Raw genomic sequence first — 23,501 nt, forward strand, 5'->3', positions numbered from 1 at the left:
GACAAAAATTGCTTGATCTTTAAAAAGTAAATTTTTCTTTGTGAGAAAATATGTCATTGGACATAGAGACAATTTTTTTTTCAAATAAATGGCAAATTAAAATGTAGGTAGTTTATAGGAATGCAGGTAATTCATTTAACATATTTTCTATAGAATTTCTCTCTGTAAACTGTTATGCACACAGTAGATATTTGTTTTATGATGGCAGTTCTTTGATAAAATTCACATCTTAACTTCCATTTTAAAACTATAGTACCAGAACTTGGAAAGAGTATTAAGAAAAGGATAAGTGCCAAAAATGTGTCTACTATAATATTGGAAATATATTTTTATTGCTGTATTAAGACTTTAATTATCTCTGGGAAATGAAAAATGATAGCTCACGTTGACTGATTTATTTTCTCATATCAGTGTTATTCTAAGAATTTTACAGGTTTTAATCCATGTGTTTCTTAAAATAATCCAGTGATATACTTTCTCCTCTTTTTATTATTTTCTGTTTACATGAAATAGCTTAATTTATCCAATTAATTATGAGTGAAGGGTCAATTATGGAAAAATTAAGTTACCCTAGTTGGTACAACTAGTATATAGTGTGGTGGTTAATGCACAGCTCTAGCTCCAGAGTAAATGCATCAGTCACTATGCTTACTATTTACAAGAATGCACGGATCACACAAAAAAAAACTTATCAGTAAACATCTAAATCTAATATTAAAAATACATTTAATGGCATGTTAGGGAGAATTGTAAATTTTCTTTTTTTCAGTTATCCTTACTCATTATACAAGTGAGATGATGATGATGATTTTAACTGTGAAATAGTCTTAATAGTTATAAAAAATCCATGTTTCAAGTAATAAATATGTCTAAATTGCAAAATTAAATGATTCAAAAATAATACATCCATCTCAAATTTTTTTTAATACTTGGAGTTCATTTTATAGAAAGCTCTACAAATATATAGTAAATGTTTGTACATTTTTTGGGTGATGTGCTGTCTCAGTTTCCATCATGTTTTTCAGCAGAGTACTTGGCCAACAAAAGATGAGAACCATTTTCACTAGTGTAAAGAACAGAGCTTATCAGCTGAATGATCTCCAAATAGCTATTTTAATGATGTTCATTTAATGTGCCAACACAAAGATAATGGCAGATCTTGACTGCACTGCTAAGCTAAATTGCTAGACCTTATTGAGTCTAAAAAAAAAAAAAAAGTCAACTGTATAAAGACACTCTTTGATTATATAATACAAGAATAATCAAGTCACTTGAGCTGTGTCTTAGTTCAAATGTGAAATGCCTGGATTTGATAAGGTCAGTTCCTATATAGATTAATGTGGGTTACTAAGAAACAATGGCACAAGAATTATTGAGCAAGCTAATGAATAATCAATGATGTTTTAGTTATGATATAAGACCTAAGCCAGCACTATGTAAGATGAGAAATATTCCAGCCTCCTCAACATTAACATTCTGCAATTGCAGTTTAATTTGACTAAAATTTTAAATAACTGTCTAGTATATCTGCCATCACATATAATTTCCTCAAAGCATTTTACATAAAAAATTATACAGTACTGTATAATGTCAGAGTGTTAATATAAGTCAAATGTGATTCTATGTGCTTTGCTGTGGACAAATCTATGAGGTAGGCAACATCCCAATTTCTATTCTTAAATAGAAGATGTGTGTTTGGAATTTATCTATCTAAATGTATTTCTTCTATTCCCAAGCAATTGCTCTTTCATCAGGAAAGTTTTAACAAGCTGATTTTATTTTGGCCTATAATTTGTGTTAATCTAACCTATTACCAAAAGATTTTTATAAATATTTTAGATGAATTAAGGAAAAAATAACTTCTTTGTTCTCCAAATACCTTTTTTTGGAGTATGATTTTAAAGAAAATTAGGGATGGTATGGGGAGGGAGGAGGGAGGGAGCTTCAAGATGGGGAACACGTGTATACCTGTGGCAGATTCATGTTGATGTATGGCAAAACCAATAGAATAGTGTAATACTTAACCTCCAATTAAAATAAATAAATTTATATTTTAAAAAACAATTACCAAAATAATCATGTTTTATGGATATGTTAGAAATAATAGTTTATACAAATATGAAAATAATAACTATTATATTTTATATTTAAAAGCCAGTCCTTTCAATCTTATGAGTTTTGGAGCATAGTTATCTTTTAAAACTGGACATGTGTGATAGCTTGGTCAAATTTTCCCTAAGTCACCTACACATTTAACAGAAAATAGCAATTTAGCATACAAAAAGTAAAATTATTTGTGCTATAAAGTGAATACCAGATTTTTCCAAAGTGTAAATTTGAAAATTGAATGAGGAAAATTTGACAATTGAATGAGGAAAAGCAGGATGGCATAACTGTTTGCTCTCATGAACCAGATAAAATGAGAAGATTCTATACCTAGAACACATCTCAAAAATGACAAAATGATCTTGGCTCATTTCCAAGGCAAACCATTCAACATCACACAGTAATCAAAGTCTATACTCGACCATTGATGCTGAAGAAGCTGAATGTTTCTCCTCTTTCACTTTCATCAATAGGCTCTTTAGTTTTTCTTCACTTTCTGTTATAAGGGTGGTGTCATCTGCATATCTAAGGTTATTGATATTTCTCCCAGGATTCTTGACTTCAGCTTGTGCTTCAATCAGCCTGGCATTTCGCATGACGTACTGTGCATATAAGTTAAATAAGCAGGGTGACTATACACAGCCTTGACATACTTGTTTCTCGATTTTGAAACAGCCCGTTGTTCCATACCCAGTTCTAAGTGTTATTTCTTGACCTGAATACAGGGTCCCACTGTAGTCCTATGATTTTTCCTTTGTTTTCTTTTCATGGGCTATTTCCCTTCTTTTGTCTATCTTTTAGCTACTGCCATTTTGGACTCCTTTTTCTATTCTAACTACCTAACAGTGAGAATATTTCCTTAAATTTAATAATTTCTATCTAGCCAAAACCAAGAAAATCTATTTAAATATTTATTTTATGAGTTTTTTTTTTTTTTTAAGATCATTGTAATTGTTACTGGTAGGTTAAGAGATGTGTAATTGTATACAGAAGGCTTCCAGAAAAGCATCTGTGACTGCATGAAAACAATATTTTTCATACAAATACTGGATACTCTCAGGAGCTTTGTACTTTTTAAATAGTTTTATTTCTTCGGTGAAATATTTTTAAATGTGCATCTGAATTATCTCTTAAATAATTCAGTAAGATTCATGGAAATATAAAGATTGTGACTAAAATAAAGACACAATGTCTGATATAAAAATTAAAATTTGACTTTATATATATAGAAGTTTTTGAAATTGCTAACTATAAGCACATATAACAGCACAGTTTATTTACCTGAACACATGATACTAACCTACAACAAACACAATTAATCTTATCTTAAAATAAATAAATACTATTTAGGGATCACTCTAACGTTCACTGATTCACAGTTTTACTTTTTTTCATTTAAAATACACAGAATAAGAAGGGCAAAAAAAATCATTCATTATTAAAATAGTTTCATAATTTTTTATGGCTTTCATCAAGAAATGCAGTAATTACACTGTGAAATTTCACTTCTGAAAAAGACATATAATTTGTAATTGCCTATAATGTAGACTTTAGAACTGCATTCTGCACATGCATATCATTTTTTATAAATTTAATACACAATATAACATGATTTAGACACAATATATTTTTTAATAATATCAGTTTACTTAAAGCAACAGTTTAATTTAAAATTCAGCTTTTTAAGTATCATCTGTCCATCTACAACCCAATGGTTTTCTATTTGGACCCTCCCTGAGGTAGAAAGCAACCCTTAAAAGCATATTTCCCAAAAAATTATTTTTGTTATTAATTCAAGATGTCATTCACACACTTAATATGTTAATGGCCCCAAAGCATTTGTCTTCCACAAATAAAAGCAAAACAAAATAATTAAAAAAAATTTTTTGGCTAGCAAATTAAGATGTAGACATTAAAAAATAAATACTATATTTGTCAAAAATCAATAAAACACGTAAAGGTTCAAACTTTCATGAATTTTTACAAGAATAGCATTTACGCTTTAGCTACTCATTTCTTCTATGCTTTTATTTTTTATTTTTCTTCTATTGTTCATGTAAGATCAATATTGATGTCTCCTGAAAACTGTTATAAAAACAATCAGTTTTTTTTTTAATGGAGAATCTCCATTTACTGTTGAAAAGTAGTAATGAATATTGGTCAATTATAATATATCAATTTTTCTTACTTATTTCAGTTAGCATAAACATAAGAAGAAACCCCCCCCAAAAAAAAACTAGCATAATATAGTGGATTTTTTGCTTCTAGTAAATAAGTAATGACATATAGTGTGAGTTTTATTTATTTTTAACAGAGCTGCTTCCCCTTTTAATCATGCATCTTTTGCAAAACCACTGTTGCTTTACAGTCTCTGCTGTCTTCTGCCTTGCAAATTGAATCTCCTGCTAAAGCAAGTCAGCTTTCTTTAACATAAAACTGTGTCTATGTATGTATGAGACAGAAAACCAGAATCCCTATGTTAGATATCTTGTTTAATTAGTCTGGAGATTTTGATAAATTCTCAATACTTTGGGTTCAAGAAACAATTGAAACTCTCATTACTTTGAGAAAGAATTCTTTTTACTTAGATACTTTTTCACAATAGCTACTTGTACACTGCTGAAATTAGAATTAATAGGCAATGTATTTGGCTTGAAAGAGGCATAGAAAAATAACTTTTTTACTTCATGGATATGTGCATTTGGGTATAATTAAATAGAGAAAATAAGTCAGGTCTTGGGATATTGCACAATATAATAGTATCAGATGTCATTGTTTCCAGGGGGATGGAAACAGCAATATCTGTGTACTAACTCAAACTAAAATGTCATAAAAAATTGCATTTCGCGGCAGCAAGCCAGAAAAATAGTATATAACATCATTGCTAGAAGTTTTATTTAAGCATCTTCAACACACTTCATGTGCTACATAACTCATTTAAAATAGGAAAGAATAACAAGCATAAATGAGTTGCACAATTAAAAATCAAAAGACGCATGCTTTGACAGGAGAGATAACTTACAAGGTGACATCATGAAAGTGTCAACCAATCTAATAATTAGGTCTACTGTTAATTATGTGGGTATTGTTAGATGCTTACTTAGGATAATGTTTTTGCAGCAAACCATTGGAAATATATACTTCTTGAGGTTAACTGCTCCCAAGGATTTTTTTATCACATTTTATATCAAATGTTTTTTTAATATCATCACATTAATAAACATGTGGTCAGGTGGCAATAGTGGTAAAGAACTTGTCTGCAAATGCAGGAAACTTGAGACTTTGGTTTGACTCCTGGGTTGAGATGATCCCATGGAGAAAAGCAAGGCAACTCATTTCTGTATTCTTGCCTGGAGAATCCCATGGACAGAGGAGTCTGGCGGGCTATCTATGTCCATCAGGTCGCAAAGAATTGGCCATTATTGAAAAAACTTAGCACACACGTACATCAGCTTTGTTGTGGTTCAATCACCCAGTTGTGTCCAGCTCTTTAAGACTCCAAAGACTGCAACACACCAAGCCTCCCTGTCCCTCTCCATCTCCCAGAGTTTGCCCAAGTGCCTGTCCATTGCATCAGTGATGCCAAGCACCCACCTCATCCTCTAACACCCTCTTTTCTTTCTGTTCTCAATTTTTTTCAACATCAGGGTATTTTCCAATGAATCAGCTGTTTGCATCAGGTGACCAAAATATTGGAGCTTCAGCCTCAGCATCTATCCTTCCAATAAGTTACTCAGGGTTGATTTTCTTTAATATTGACTGATTTTATATCCTTGCTGTCCAGGGGACTCTCTGGAGTCTTCTCCAGCACCACTAGTTAGAAAGCATCAATTCTTCAGTGCTCTGCCTTCTTTACAGTCCAGCCCTCACAGCCGTATGTGACCACTGTAAAGACTATAGCCTTGACTATATGGACCCTCCTTCCAGTGTAAGAAACATAAAGGGAGTGAGTTCAGTCACGGGGTTGGGAAGATCCCCTGGAGTAGGAAATGGCAACCCACTCCAGTATTCTTGTCTGTAGAATGACATGGTCAGAGAAGTCTGGCAAGCTACAGTCCACAGGATCACACATAGTCAGACACAACTGAAGTGAGTTAACTAAAAGAAGTAGCTACCTATAAGTTGTCATAAGGATCGATTCAGTTATTATTGGAAAAGCGTCTCAAGTCTGGAGCATAGTAAATATTCATCAGTTCAGTTCAGTTCAGTCGCTCAGCAGTGTCTGACTCTTTGCGACCCCATGAATCGCAGCACACCAGGCCTCCCTGTCCATCACCAACTCCCTGAGTTCACTCAGACTCACGTCCATCGAGTCTGTGATGCCATCCAGCCATCTCATCCTCGGTGGTCCCCTTCTCCTCCTGCCCCCAATCCCTCCCAGCATCAAAGTCTTTTCCAATGAGTCAACTCTTCGCATGAGGTGGCCAAAGTACTGGAGTTTCAGCTTTAGCATCATTCCTTCCAAAGAAATCCCAGGGTTGATCTCCTTCAGAATGGAGTGGTTGGATCTCCTTGCAGTCCAAGGGACTCTCAAGAGTCTTCTCCAACACCACAGTTCAAAAGCATCAATTCTTCTGCGCTCAGCTTTCTTCATAATCCCACTCTCATATCCATACATGACTAATGGAAAAACCATAGCCTTGACTAGAAGGACCTTAGCCAGCAAAGTAATGTTTCTGCTTTTGAATATGCTATCTAGGTTGATCATAGCTTTCCTTCCAAGGAGTAAGCGTCTTAATTTCATGGCTGCAGTCACCATGTTAAACATATAAGTTAAGGTACAATTGCATTTTAAAACAGGGATCATGCCTAACAGATTAAGAATAAAGAGTCCTTGGAATATTTCTGACATAAAAATGAAACTGAGAAAAACATTTTTAGAAAGCAGATATGGAAAACATGCTTATGCAAGACATATAGCAGAAGAAATAGCCAATGATGCAACAAAGCAAAACACAAAACAGAAAAAAACTCTATCTTTTGTGCTATTTAAGATCTGTATCTGCATATATTATAAGATATAGTTCTCATTCTCATGTTTATTTATTTTTTCTTGGCAATTGCATTTACTCTAATTTTTTAAAGCTTTTACAATGTTGTGTTGGTGTCATATTGTGTTACCAGACAACAACATAAATCAACCACAACACATAAGTCATTTCACATTGACTCATTAAGGTAAAATTTAAGTTGTCTTTTTTCTTGTTTTCATTTTTTAATATGAATTTATTTATTTTAATTTTCTTACTACGTTAGTTAATATTTCTCTGTTAGTAGAGAAGGATTGCACATCTGTCTATGTGAGATAAACAGATGACTTCCAAACTATGCAAAATTTATTGCAGAGTAATAATCTCTGCACAAGTGGAAACACATGAAAAGGAAGGTAAGAGAATAATGGGCCCTGAAGAATAGTGTATGTCCCATCCCCAAATATACAAATATACTTGGTATTAAAAAAGTTCTCATAAAAAAAAAAGACAGAGAGAATAAATATTTTAGATTCCAAAAACTAACAAACATATTTAAATTTTAGCTTATTTTATAAAGCAGTTATGTGTGTTGCTTTTAGAGAACTATATGTCTTTATGAATATGGAAGGAAAATCAGATATTTGATCAGTTTTTCATAGTAAAATTAAAAATTTAGAATATCTGAAGATTTTACAGCTCTCTCTTTGCAACCCCATGATGGCAGCATGCCATACCTCCCTGTCCCCCACTATCTCCCAGAGTTTGCCCAAGTATCCAACCATCTCATCCTCTGTTGCCCCCTTCTTCTCATGCTCTCAATCTTTCCCAGCATCAGGATTTTTCCATTGAGTTGGCTGTTTGCATCAGGTGGCCAAAGTAGTAGAGCTTCAGCATAAGTCCTTCCAATGAGTATTCAGGGATGGTTTCGTTTAGGATGGACTGATGTGATTTCCTTAATGTCCAAGGGACTCTCAAGAGTTTTCTCCTGCACCACAGTTTGAAAGCATCAATTCTTTGGTGCTCAGCCTGCTTTATGGCCCAGCTCTCACATCCATACATTACTATTGGAAAAAACCATAGCTTTGACTAGACAGACTTTTGTCAGCTTTTTAATATGCTGTGATAGCTCAGCTGGTAAAGAATCCACCTCAATGAGGGAGACCTGGGTTCAATCCCTAGGTTGGAAAGATCCCCTGGAGAAGGGAAAGGCTACACACTGGGGCACTCTGGCCTGGAGAATTCCATGTACTGTATAGTTCATGGGGTCACAAAGAGTCCGACACAACTGAGTGAATTTCACTTTCATTTTCACTAGGTTTGCAGTTGGTTTTCTTCTAAGAAGCAAGCATCTTCTAATTTCATGGCTGCAATCACCATCTGCAGTGATTTTCAGTCAGTCAATCAGTTCAGTCACTCAGTCGTGTCCGACTCTTTGGAACCCCATGGACTGCAGCACACCAGGCCTCCTGGAACTTACTCAAACTCATGTCCATCAACTCGGTGATGCCATCCAACCATCTCATCCTCTGTCGTTCCCTTCTCCTCCTACTTTCAATCTTTCCCAGCATTAGGGTCTTTTCAAGTGAGTCAGCTCTTCACATCAGGTGGCCAAGGTATTGGAGTTTCAGCTTCAGCATCAGTCCTTCCAATGAATCTTCAGGACTTATTTTCTTTAGGATAGCCTGGTTGGATCTCCTTGCAGTCCAAGGGACTCTCAAGAATCTTCTCCAACATCTCAGTTCAAAAGCATCAGTTCTTCAGTGTGAGCCCAAGAAAATTAAATCTGTCACTACTTTCACCTTGTCCCCTTTTTGAAGTGGGACTGATTTCATGATCTCAATTTTTTGAATGTTGAGTTTTCAGCCAATTTTTTTCACTTTCCTCTTTCACTTTCATCAACAGGCACTTTAATTCCTCTTTGCTCTGTGCCACTAGAGTGGCAATATTGGCAATATTTCTTCTGGCAATCTTGATTCCAGCTTGTGTTTCATCCAGCCCAGCATTTTGCAAGGACATACTCTGCACACAAGTTGAATAAGGTTCTAACTGTTGCTTCTTGACTCACGTACAGGGTTCTCAGGGGACAGGTAAGGTGGTCTGGTATTCCCATTTCTTTAAGAGTTTTCCAGTTTGTTGTAATCTGCAGTCAAAGGCTTTACCATAGTCAATGAAACAGAAATAGATGTTTTTCTGGAATTCCCTTGCTTTATGATTCAGCGAATGTTGGCAATTTGATCTTGGTTCCTCTGAGTATTCTAAATACAGCTTGTACATCTGGAAGTTCTCTGTTCAGGTACTGCTAAAGCCTAGGTAAAAGGATTTTGTGCATAACCTTATTAGAGAAGGCAATGGCATCCCACTCCAGTACTCTTGCCTGGAAAATCCCATGAACAGAGGAGCCTGGTAGGCTGCAGTCCATGAGGTCCCTAAGAGTCGGACATGACTGAGCGACTTCACTTTCACTTTACTAGTATGGGAAGTGAGTGCAATTGTCTGGCAGTTTGAACATTCTTTAGTACTGCCCTTCTATGGAATGAGAAAGATGATTGCTATTTTCCAGTACTGTGTCCACTGCTGTGTTTTCCAAATTTGCTGGCATATTGAGTGCAGCACTTAAACAACATTATCTTTCAGAATTCTATAAAGCTCAGCTGGAATTCCATCACCTTCACTAACTTTATTGGCAGCAATGCTTCCTAAGGCTCTATTGAATTCAACTCCAGGAAGTCTGGCTCTAGGTGAATGTCCACACCATCATGTTTATCCATAAGAATAAACTTTTTTGTACAGTTCTGTGTATTCCTGCAACTTCTTCTTGATCTTGTCTGCTTCTATTAGGTCTTCATAATATCTGTCCTTTATTGTGCCCATCTTTGTATGAAATATTCCTTTGTATCTCCAATTTTCTTGAATAATCTTTAGTTTTTCCATTTTCCTCTGTTTCTTTGCATTGTTCACTGAAGAAGACCTTCCTATCTCACCTTGTAATTCTCTGGAATGCAGCATTCAGTTGGGTATACCTTTCCCTTTCTCCCTGTCTCCCTTGCTTTTTTGCTTCTGTTCTTCCCTCAGCTATTTGTAAAACCCTCTCAGACAACCACTTTTCCTTGTATTTCTTTTCCTTTGGGATGATTTTGGTCACTGCCTCCTGTACAATGTTATAAATCTCTGTCCATACTTCTTCAGACACTCTGTTTGCGAGATCTAATCCCTGAATCTATGTGTCACTTCCACTGTATAATGATAAGGGATTTGATTTAGGTCATACCTGAATGGTTTAGTGGTTTTTTCCACTTTCTCTAGTTTAAGCCTGAATTTTTCCCTAAATTGCTGACGATCTGAATCAGAGTAAGCTCCTGGTGTTGTTTATGCTGACTGTATAAACTTTCTCTATTTTTGGCTGCAAATAATGTGATCAATCTGATTTTTACATTGACCATTTGGTGATGTCCTTGGGCAAAGTCGTCTCTTGCATTGTTGGAGAGGGTGTTTGCTATGACCAGTGTGTTCTCTTGGCACAATTCTGATATCCTTTGCCCTGTTTCATTTTTGTACTCCAAGGTCAAACTTGCTTGTTACTCCAGGTATGTTTTCACATCCCACATTTGCAGTCCAATCTCCTATGATGAAAATGACATATATATTGGTCTTAGTTCTAGAAGGTATTGTAGGTCTTCATAGAACTGGTCAACCTCAGCTTCTTTGGCATAAGTAGTAGAGACTTAGACTTGGATTACTCATGTTTTGAATGTGTATCTTCTTTTTTTTTTTTTTTTTTTTTAGGCAAACATTTATTATTGGTGAGGGATAACTTAAAGAACACTTCTGACCACTGGGATGTAGGCTTACTTCTCTCAAATATATTAATATTAAACAACATTAAAAAGAAGAAAAACAGTTTTGATTAAATAAGCTGTACAATAACAAGGTTTAGATCAAGATCATGATTTGATTTAATTTTACATTTTTTTACCCAGGAAAATTTCCCCCAAAATTACATGTAACTTGCAAGGAATTTTCATAACAGCATTACCAAAGTAATACGTTTTGCTATAATGTTTTCACAAAAATTCCTTTAAAAGTGTGGAATTAATGTTTCATGTGTTCCAAAGCAGCAGGCTAAATTACTTTATAAATGGAATATATTGAGTATGTATTACAACATTTCTGGATTTTTAATTTACCAGTTTTATCTTCTGGCTAAATATCCAATTCACTCTCAGTTTCTTGGGAAGAATTTGACACATGTATTCATTTATAAATTTCAAATGTACATCTTTAGTCTTGGAAAGTAACAAGGGAGCTATTTTAGTTCAAGTTCTTTCAGAAGTAATTTTATTTCCAGCTCCCAAATAATTGTTAAAAGTTAGTATTTCACCAGTAGTTTATGGAATTCCTTGCTTTATAGAAATATTGACAATTGCACCCATGCAATTTTCTAGGAAAGGAACTTGATGATTTTGACTCACTGATGTAACACTTTGACAAGGGAAATACAGCTCCTCTATGTGAAAGCAGTCATTGATTATTCCTCCCCCTCTCTGTTTTCTTGTGCATCTTTTAACTTTTATTTATGTTTATAAAACAAAATCAAGCATCCCAAGGATACTGATCTGGAAGATCTAAGATATTCACTGCTTTTATAGACTAACAGGCACATCATGGAGATAGGCATTAAGTCAATTCAGAGCAGATGCAATTCTCAGAGGTAAATTTCATTCAGTAAATATTTACTGAGTGGCTATTGTATGTGAGTAACTGTTCTAAGCTTTAGGGATTCAAAGACTAGACCTCAAAGATTTTAGGAAAGAGCAGTACAGATAGACAGGTAAACAGATAATTTCTGGCATTTTTTTTTTCCTGTTCTAAATACAAAACTTTTTTTCATTTTCCTTTAAAATATCCTTGAGAACACAGAAAAATCAAAGTCTGGCGACAACACCAAATGTTTGCTCTTACTTTGGAGAAGTTTTCCACTAAATTAATGATAGAAAAGATTGAATTTAGAATACAGTCTTGATTACTCATTATATGCCATATGCTTAACCAGACAGACAGAACTAAAAGGAGACTGACGTAATGACTCTACCAATTATCTATGCATAAATCCAGAGTTCAGAGCTTGCAAAAATGAAAATGAAAACAAGATTTCTTCCCTCCCAAGAAATGTATAAGAAAGAAAAATAACATGTGGATTTCCCTCTAAAATAATATAAAAATATATTTTGAGTCTGTCAGAGCCAGAATACCTAACTCATTCCCTACTACCCTCCTGTGGTGCAAACACACTAGTTCCCAACATGTAAACGTGTAAACAATGGAGAACAAGAGGTTTAAAATGTGGGAGAAGATATCCTAGACAAAGCTAAGTATTTAAAGATGGGCCTTTTAAGTCAACTGTTTGTAGCAGTCCTCAATTTTGCCTGCCACTAGGAACCAGAAATAGTAACACAGTAACAGAAAAGGACACTTTACACTGACAGAGTGGGTTTCAGGGGACATTATAGATAAGCAGCCTCTAAGTAGAATAACAGTGAATGGTTAGATCTATATAGACCTATATAGACCTGGAGGTTGTGAAGCTCTGTCTAGATTGTGAGTGACTTTTACTTAAATCTGGCCTATTTTATTAGCAAACAAGAATATGAAGATGCAATTAAAATGCAATCCAATATTTCAGAATATATGTTATTTTTTTGTGAGTGAATATCCCAAATTTAACCATGAATATTATCTTCCCTGGTGGCTCAGACAGTAAAGCATCTGCCTGCAATGTGGGAGACCTGGGTTCAATCCCTGGGTTGGGAAGATCCCCTGGAGAAGGAAATGGCAACCCACTCCAGTACTCTTGCCTGGAAAATCCCATGGACAGAGGAGCCTGGTAGGTTACGGTCCATGGGGTGGCAGAGAGTTGGTGATATTAAATACCATCTAAAAGCATTATGTGTGGCTAACTATGTAGACTATGCTAAATCCATCTGCATGCTCTATTTGGCTTATAGGACACAGTGTGGATCATCTATAGAATATATTTTTTTTATTATAAGAAGAAGAATAATAGTTAGACTAAAAAAATAACATTTTAAATATGACACTATTCTGAAGAATTTGGGCTTCGCAGGTGGCGCTAGTGATAAAGAACTTGCCTGCCAATGCAGGAGAGTTAAGCGATGCGGGTTTGATCTCTGGATATGGAAGATCCCCTGAAGTAGGGCATGGCAGCCTACTCCAGTATTCTTGCCTGGAGAATCCCATGGACAGAGGATCCTGGCGAGCTACAGTCCATGGATTCTCACAGAGTTGGAAACAACTGAAGCAACTGAGCATGATCACGTTCTGAAGACATTGCATTAAATCCTTACCCCACCCCCCTACCCTCCAAAAAAAAAAAATTAGAATCAGAGACACATAGCTGTTAAACATAGCTGTTAAATAACTTGACAGAAGTCAAGACATCTCTCTAGGCCTATCACTTATCAACAGGCAGCTTATCTATTCTCAGTGTTCACATTGACTTAATTGGAGTCTCACTCTGAAACAAAGAGAAGGGAAGGTAATTACCCACAATCCATGGTCTAATTTCTAGGGTCAGTTAGAAATAATTCTTTTCACTTGGCTTTAACGGATTGTGATGGTGTTCCCTATGCCATCCCTATTGCAATCACAGACATAATGAATATTATGAAGATTTTTTAGGATAAGCTTAAATAAAAACTAGTTCCTAGGATGACTTTTTTCCCCTTGATGTCTTCCTTTTCTGATCTTTTATTATCACTAATTTATTTTATTTGGAGGCTAATTACTTTACCATATTGTGGTGGTTTTTGCCATGCATTAACATAAATCAGCCTTTACATACCTATCCCTCATTGATTTGTTTGTTTACTTTGAGTTTACTTTTGCTGAAACAGTCAAGAAATCTTTTCCTTCAGTAAACAGCATGCTAGTTTCACTATGGCTTATAAATCTTTTCAGTATCAGATTTGAGGGAGTGTCAGAACCTGATCAAATATAATTTAAGACAAGATTCAGATTTTTAAAAAAAAAATATTTTCACTTAATATGGTTTATTTCAAATCAGTGTGCAAATTAAGAAATATTCCTCAAACTTAGTAGAAAATTAAATTTTATTCATTTTCCATTGTTGTTACGGAGTTTTGTCCATTTAAAAGAAGAATAATCTAGGCTTAGCTTGAATATAAATGCTATCTAATCATGGCAAAACTTTGGGCTAAATATAATGATGACCTTTTAAGCATCATAAACTGAGACTCAAAATGTTATGTATGGAGCTCAAATAAATGGATAGGATGGACTTTTTTAACCCAGACTTTCATCCTCCAAAATAGATGCTTTTTTCAATTTAACCATGGTATCTATTTTCTTTTATTTTATACATTTTGAGGAAGATTATGAGAAGTAAATGTTTTAATAGACACTAGGATGACTCATTAGATCTTTCCTCACTGAATAATGCAAAGGTTCTTTATCATATATAAACTCACAATGCTTTAAATTTTCTTCTATAGTTAGATGTTTTATAATTTTTGGTTTTTTATTTACATTATGTAATATAATAAAAATAAATACAGATCTTGCTTTCTATAAAAATAAATGCAACCATTCTATTTACTGTAATTAGGGATTCATTTCCCACTTTTTTATATATTTAATATGCATTAGGATATCTTAAATAGTGCAATGATCAGTCAATAAATGTTTCATAGTTGCAAACAGGATAAAATAATTTGCATCTTCAGCAGACATGGATATATTTCTATGTATATGCACATACAACTTCTGTCTTTTTCCTGGGACTGTCTTAATATTATCCCTAATATCCATTATAAGTATCTTCCATGTGGATCTTTAATTTCAGAATTTATCAAAAGTTCAGGAGAGAACATATAAATTTGAATTAAAGCTGCTGCATTCATTGAATATGTCATTAAAAGTCTGGAGGGGAAATGGTTTATGTGAATTATCTTAAAATACAAAATGAAATGTAGCATGATATTTGGAATATAAAATTATAAAGTAATTAACCTCCAATTAAAATAAATAAATTTATATTTTAAAAAAACTGCTTATTGTGAAAAAACCTATATAATAAAGGATAAATGATGATCTTCTGAAAATTAAATTATACAGTTAGCAAGTGATGAAATAAAGCAGAGAAAAGTTAAAGCTAAAATTTGATTTTTGTGCAGTAGGACTTGATTATAATCAAATAAAGGCATTCTCAACTACCTAAATCATTTGTCTCAAAGAATGAGAACAAAAAATAAAACAGTATCTTAAATATTTATTAGCCAATGAATTATTTTAAAATAAGGATTATAAAAACAGAAAAATTATTAAAAGTCCAATCAAATACTGTGCATGAAGTAGTACAAAATAATATTCATTATTGGGTAAATTTATAAACATCACATTTTTGTCACCTGTCATTAAGCAATTTATTAAGACTTTTTTTTTTATGGTTCAATGTTCACAAAGCAAACAGATAAAATCAATATTTCTGGCTTGATCTGATATGTCATAAAAAAAAAGATATAAAAGTAGTCAGTGAAAGACAAACTAATGAACACAACAATGTGACAGTGTATGCACAATATACACAAATGTGGGTGTGGATGTGGATGTCTATCTGTGATGTACATCTGTGATGTATTTGTAGTTTACCCTATGAAGAATCTCTAAGAAAGTATAAAACAAAAAAAATGTTAATAATTTACACTGGTATAAAAAAACTTCATAATTCCATGATTAGTTTGTTTTTAATGCAACATTTCAACTAATTTAATATTAAAATGTGTCATTCATAAGTCTTCTGTGAATTATTACAGAAGAAAACTTAATCTAATGGCTAGGGTATTAATAGAGGAAAATTATGTCCTACAGTAATAACCAGGCATTCCTTTTCAGTGACATTGATGATATAATAAATTCTTCCTTCACCCTAGTTTCCCAGTTGTGATAATATTACATCAAAAGAAATTTTCAAAACCTTTTCAAAATTAAAGAAATCAGGAGTCCCTTTTTCCATTGATACTAACAAAGTGAAGTCGCTTAGTCATGTCCGACTCCTGGCAACCCCATGGACTGCAGCCTACACCAGGCTCCTCTGTCCATGGGATTTTCCAGGCAATAGTACTGGAGTGAATTGCCATTTCCTTTTCCAGGGTGATAGTAACAAACTATCCCCTAATTATTTTTCAACCTTGCTAATTTGCAGCAAAATTTTCAGCCTTAGGGGATCATCATCTCATTGGAGTTGACTGACAGATCTGGCATTATAAATTCTCTAGAGTTTCTCTAGGGAAAGAGAACTGAACACTTCATAAATAGATTTTCAACTGCTAGCAATGTAACCATAGTCATTCCCATCTTCTACATCAGTTCAATTCAGTTGCTCAGTTTTGTCCGACTCTGTGACCGCATGGCCTGCAGCACACCAGGCTTTCCTGTCTATCACCAACTCCCAGAGCTTGCTCAAACTCATGTCCATCCAGTCAGTGATGCCATCTAATCATCTTATCCTCTGCTGCCCTTTTCTCTGTTGCCCTCTTCTCCTCCTGCATTCAATCTTTCCCAGCATCAAGGTCTTTTCTAACGAGTCAGCTCTTCTACAACATAGGGACACAGAATTAAAAGAGTACTACAACTCACATTTCAGAAATTATAGTTCACCTTTGAAACAGTTCTAGAAAACAAGTGGACTGTTGGAATGTAAAGGAGAACAAAAAGAAGCCTGAAAAAGTTGCTTTAGGTTTGCAACATGCACATATGGAGGCCATCTTTTAAAAAGCTGTGGGTACACTTATCTCTCTCTTTCCATTACTTTCATTAACTCTTCTAAAGGCATAGTGTCTTATCTCAAACTGATTCAATTGAACGTAGGAGAAAATATGTAAAAATGAGTGGATACAGCCAAAAAGAAAATAAAGTGCGCCCTAAAGGTATCTCTGATTGTGTGCTAGGTCACTTAGTCCTGTCCAACTCTTTGCAAACCCATGGACCGTAGCCCGCAAAACTGTTCTGGCCATGGGATTTTCCAGGGAATAATACAGGAATGGGTTTTTTGTCAACTAAGGTCTGTCTAGTCAAGGCTATGGTTTTTCCTGTGGTCATGTATGGACATGAGAGTTGGACTGTGAAGAAAGCTGAGCACCAAAGAATTGATGCTTTTGAACTGTGGTGTTGGGTAAGACTCTTGAGAGTCCCTTGGACTGCACGGAGATCCAACCAGTCCATTCTGAAGGAGATCAGTCCTGGGACTTCTTTGGAAGGACTGATGCTAAAGCTGAAACTCCAGTACTTTGGCCATCTCATGCAAAGCATTGACTCATTGGGAAAGACTCTGATGCTGGGAGGGATTGATAGCAGGAGGAGAAGGGGACGACAGAGGATGAGATGGCTGGATTGCATCTCTGACTCGATGGACATGAGTCTGAGTGAAATCCAGGAGTTGGTTATGGACAGGGAGGCCTGGCGTGCTGTGATTCATGGGCTTGCAGAGTCAGACACAACTGAGTGACTGAACCAAACTGAACTGATACTATCTTCCATAGAGGCTATATCAATTTACATTCCCACCAACAGTGCAAGAGGTTTCCTTTTCTGCACACCCTCTCCAGCATTTATTGTTTGTAGACTTTTTGATGATGGCCATTCTGACCAGTGTGAGATGATATCTGATTGCAGTTTTCATTTGAATTTCTCTAATAATGACTGATGTTGAGTATCTTCTCATTTGTTTGTTAGCCATCTGTATGTCTTCTTTGGAGAAATGTCTGTTAGGTATTTTTCTCATTTTTTGATTGGGTTGTTTGTTTTTCTGGTATTGAGTTGTATGAGCTGTTGTATATTTTGGAAATTAATCCTTTATGAGTTATTTCATTTGCTATTCTTTTCTTCTTATTATTATTTTCCCATTCTTAGGGTTATCTTTTCTTCTTGCTTATAGTTTCCTTTGCTGAGTGAAAGCTTTTAAGTTTAATCAGGTCCCACGTGTTTACTTTTGTTTTTATTTCCATTATTCTAGGAGGTGGGTCATAGAGGATTTTACTTTGATTTACAGCTTCGAGTGCTTTACCTATGTTTTCCTCTAAGAATTATATAGTTTCTGGTCTTATATTTAGGCCATTTGGAGTTTATCTTTATGTATGGTGTTAAGAAATGTTCTAATTTCAGTATTTTTCATGTCCACTTTTCTAAGCACCATTTATTGAAGAGGCTGCCCTTGCCCCATTGTATAATCTTGCCTCCTGTGTGAAAAATAAGGTACCCATAGGTGCATGGGTTTATTTCTGGACTTTCTATCTTGGTCCATTAGTCTATATTTCTGTTTTTGTTCCAGTACCTTACTGTCTGGATGACTGTAACTTTGTAGTATAATCTGAAGTCAGGAAGGTTGATTCCTCCAGCCCCATTCTTCTTTCTCAAGACTACCTTGGATATTCAGGGTCTTTTGTGTTTCCACATAAAGTGTTAATTTTTTTGATGTAGTTCTGTGAAAAATGCCATTGGTAATTTGGTAAAGATCACATAGAATCTGTAAATTGCATTTGGTAGTATCGTCATTTTCAGAATATTGATTCTTCCTACATGGGATCATGGAATATCACTCCTTTTGTTTATGTCGCCTTTGATTTCTATCATTATTGTCCTATACCTTTCTGTGTACAGTTCTTTTGTTTCCATAGAGTTTACTCCTAGATTTTTAATTCTTTTTGCTGCAATGGCGAATAGGATTGATTTCTTAAATTCTCTTTCTGATTTTTCATTCTTAGCATATAAAAATGAAAGTAGCGTCTGTGTATTGATTTTGTGTCCTGCAACTTTGCTAAATTCACTGATTAGCTCTGGAAATTTTCTGATACTATCTTTAGGGTTTTCTGTGTACAATATCATGTCATCTGAAAACAATGAAAACTTCACTTATTCTTTTCTGATCTATATTCTTTTTATTTCTTTTTCTTCTCTGATTGCTGTAGCTAGGACTTCCAGAACTGTGCTGAATAATAGTGGTGAAAATGGACACCCATGTTTTGTTCCTGATCTTATGGGGAATGCTTTCACTTTTTCCACCATTGAGAATAATGTTTGGTGTAGACATCATATATGGTCTTTTCTATGTTGAGGTAGGTTCCTTTTAAGCTCATTTTTTGAAGTGTTTTAATCATAAATGGGTGCTGAGTTTTTTTCAAAGGCTTTTTATGCATCTATTAAGATGATCATATGGTTTTTATCTTTTAATTTGGTAATATGATGTATCACTTTGATTGATTTGTGTATATTGAAGAATCCTTGGAACACTGGAGTAAACCCAATTTCATCATGGTGGAGGAATTTTTTGATGTGTTGCTAAATTTTGTTAGCTAAAATATTTTTGAGGATTTTTGCATCTACATTCATCAGTGAAATTGTCCTGTAATTTCTTTTTTGTTTCTCTTTTAAAATATATTTTAAAATTTATTTTAATTTAAAATAAAGGCTAATTACTTTACAATATTGTAATGCTTTCTGCCATATGTTGATATGAATCGGCCATGGGTGTACATGTGTTCCCCAACCTGAACCATCTTTCTAAATTCCATATATATATGTTAGTATCCTGTACTGGTGTTTTAAGTTCTGGCTTACTTCACTCTGTACAATAGGCTCCAGTTTCATCTACCTCATTAGAAGTGATTCAAATGTATTCCTTTTAATGGCCGAGTAATATTCCACTGTGTATATGCACCATCAGCTTTCTTATCCATTCCATTCATCTGCCAATGAACATCTAGGTTGCTTCCATGTCCTGCAGTGCTGTGATGAACATTGGGGTACACATGTCTCTTTCAATTCTGGTTTCCTCAGTGTGTATGCCCAGCAGTGGGGTTTCTGGGTCATATGGGAGTTCTATTTCCAGTCTTTAAAGGAATCTCCACACTGTTCTCCATAGTGGCTGTACTAGTTTGCATTCCCACCAACAGTGTAAGAGGGTTCCCTTTTCTCCACACCCTCTCCAGCATTTATTGTTTGTAGACTTTTGGATAGCAGCCATTCTGACTGGCATGAGATGGTACCTCATTGTGGTTTTGATTTGCATTTCTCTGATAATGAGTGATGTTGAGCCTTTTTTCATGTGTTTTTTTACCCATCTGTCTGTCTTCTTTGGAGAAATGTCTGTTTAGTTCTTTGACCCATTTTTTTTTGATTGGGTTATCTATTTTTCTGGAATTGAGCTGCAGGAGCTGCTTGTATATCTTTGAGATTAATTCTTGGTCAGTTGCTTAGTTTGGTATTATTTTCTCCCATTCTGAAGGCTGTCTTTTCACTTTGCATTTAGTTTCCTTTGTTGTGCAAAAACTTAAGTCTAATTAGGTTCCATTTGTTTATTTTTGCTTTTATTTCCATTACTCTGGAAGCTGGGTCATAGAAGATCCTGCTGTGATTTATGTCGGAGAGTGCTTTGCCTATATTTCCTTCTAGGAGTTTTAAAGTTTCTGGTCTTACGTTTAGATATTTAATCCATTTTGAGTTTATTTTTGTGTATGGTGTTGGAAAGTGTTCGAGTTTCATTCTTTTACAAGTGGTTGACTAGTTTTCCCAGCATCACTTGCTAAAGAGATTGTCTTTTCTCCATTGCATATTCTTGCCTCCTTTGTCAAGATAAGGTGTCCGTCGGTGCATGGATTTATCTCTGGGCTTTCTATTTTGTTCTATTGATCTATCTTTGTCTTTGTGCCAGTACCATACTGTCTTGATGACTATAGCTTTGTAGTATAGCCTGAAATCAGGCAGGTTGATTCCTCCAGTTCCATTCTTCTTTCTCAAGATTGCTTTGGCTATTCGAGGTTTTTTGTATTTCCATACAAATTGTGAAATTATTTGTTCTAGTTCTGTAAAAAATACTGTTGGTAGCTTGATAGGGATTGCATTGAATCTATAGATTGTTTTGGGTAGTATACTCATTTTCACTATATTGATTCTTCCAATTCATGAACATGGTATATTTCTTCATCTATTTGTGTCCTCTTTGATTTCTTTCAGCAGTGTTTTATAGTTTTCTATAGATAGTTTTCTTTAGTTTCTTTTTTTTTTTTTTTTTTATTTTTTGGTTCAGTTGAACTTTTTTTTTTTTTATTTATTTTTTTTTTTAAATTTTAAAATCTTTAATTCTTACATGCATTCCCAAACATGAACCCCCCCTCCCACCTCCCTCCCCATAACATCTTTCTGGGTCATCCCCATGCACCAGCCCCAAGCATGCTGCATCCTGCGTCAGACATAGACTGGCGATTCAATTCACATGATAGTATACATGTTAGAATGTCATTCTCCCAAATCATCCCACCCTCTCCCTCTCCCTCTGAGTCCAAAAGTCCGTTATACACATCTGTGTCTCTTTCCCTGTCTTGCATACAGGGTCGTCATTGCCATCTTCCTAAATTCCATATATATGTGTTAGTATACTGTATTGGTGTTTTTCTTTCTGGCTTACTTCACTCTGTATAATCGGCTCCAGTTTCATCCATCTCATCAGAACTGATTCAAATGAATTCTTTTTAACGGCTGAGTAATACTCCATTGTGTATATGTACCACAGCTTTCTTATCCATTCATCTGCTGATGGACATCTAGGTTGTTTCCATGTCCTGGCTATTATAAACAGTGCTGCGATGAACATTGGGGTACATGTGTCTCTTTCAATTCTGGTTTCCTCGGTGTGTATGCCCAGAAATGGGATTGCTGGGTCATAAGGTAGTTCTATTTGCAATTTTTTAAGGAATCTCCACACTGTTCTCCATAGTGGCTGTACTAGTTTGCATTCCCACCAACAGTGTAGGAGGGTTCCCTTTTCTCCACACCCTCTCCAGCATTTATTGCTTGCAGATTTTTGGATCGCAGCCATTCTGACTGGTGTGAAGTGGTACCTCATTGTGGTTTTGATTTGCATTTCTCTAATAATGAGTGATGTTGAGCATCATTTCATGTGTTTGTTAGCCATCCGTATGTCTTCTTTGGAAAATGTCTATTTAGTTCTTTGGCCCATTTTTTGATTGGGTCGTTTATTTTTCTGGAGTTGAGCTGCAGAAGTTGCTTGTATATTTTTGAGATTAGTTGTTTGTCAGTTGCTTCATTTGCTATTATTTTCTCCCATTCAGAAGGCTGTCTTTTCACCTTGCTTATATTTTCCTTTGTTGTGCAGAAGCTTTTAATTTTAATTAGATCCCATTTGTTTATTTTTGCTTTTATTTCCAGCATTCTGGGAGGTGGATCATAGAGGATCCTGCTGTGATTTATGTCTGAGAGTGTTTTGCCTATGTTCTCCTCTAGGAGTTTTATAGTTTCTGATCTTACATTTAGATCTTTAATCCATTTTGAGTTTATTTTTGTGTGCGGTGTTAGAAAGTGATCTAGTTTCATTCTTTTACAAGTGGTTGACCAGTTTTCCCAGCACCACTTGTTAAAGAGATTGTCTTTACTCCATTGTATATTCTTGCCTCCTTTGTCAAAGATAAGGTGTCCATATGTGTGTGGATTTATCTCTGGGCTTTCTATTTTGTTCCATTGATCTATATGTCTGTCTTTGTGCCAGTACCATACTGTCTTGATGACTGTGGCTTTGTAGTAGAGCCTGAAGTCAGGCAAGTTGATTCCTCCAGTTCCATTCTTCTTTCTCAAGATTGCTTTGGCTATTCGAGGTTTTTGTATTTCCATACAAATCTTGAAATTATTTGTTCTAGTTCTGTGAAAAATGTGCCTGGTAGCTTGATAGGGATTGCATTGAATTTGTAAATTGCTTTGGGTAGTATACTCATTTTCACTATATTGATTCTTCCAATCCATGAACATGGTATATTTCTCCATCTATTAGTGTCCTCTTTGATTTCTTTCATCAGTGTTTTATAGTTTTCTATATATAGGTCTTTAGTTTCTTTAGGTAGATATATTCCTAAGTATTTTATTCTTTTCGTTGCAATGGTGAATGGAATTGTTTCCTTAATTTCTTTTTCTACTTTCTCATTATTCGTGTATAGGAATGCAAGGGATTTCTGTGTGTTGATTTTATATCCTGCAACTTTACTATATTCATTGATGATCTCTAGTAATTTTCTGGTGGAGTCTTTAGGGTTTTCCATGTAGAGGATCATGTCATCTGCAAACAGTGAGAGTTTTACTTCTTCTTTTCCAATTTGGATTCCTTTTATTTCTTTTTCTGCTCTGATTGCTGTGGCCAAAACTTCCAGAACTATGTTGAATAGTAGCGGTGAAAGTGGACACCCTTGTCTTGTTCCTGACTTTAGGGGAAATGCTTTCAATTTTTCACCATTGAGGATAATGTTTGCTGTGGGTTTGTCATAGATAGCTTTTATTATGTTGAGATATGTTCCTTCTATTCCTGCTTTCTGGAGAGTTTTTATCATA

Source organism: Ovis aries, chromosome 10, assembly GCF_016772045.2.
Source record: "Ovis aries strain OAR_USU_Benz2616 breed Rambouillet chromosome 10, ARS-UI_Ramb_v3.0, whole genome shotgun sequence".
Taxonomy (NCBI): domain Eukaryota; kingdom Metazoa; phylum Chordata; class Mammalia; order Artiodactyla; family Bovidae; genus Ovis; species Ovis aries.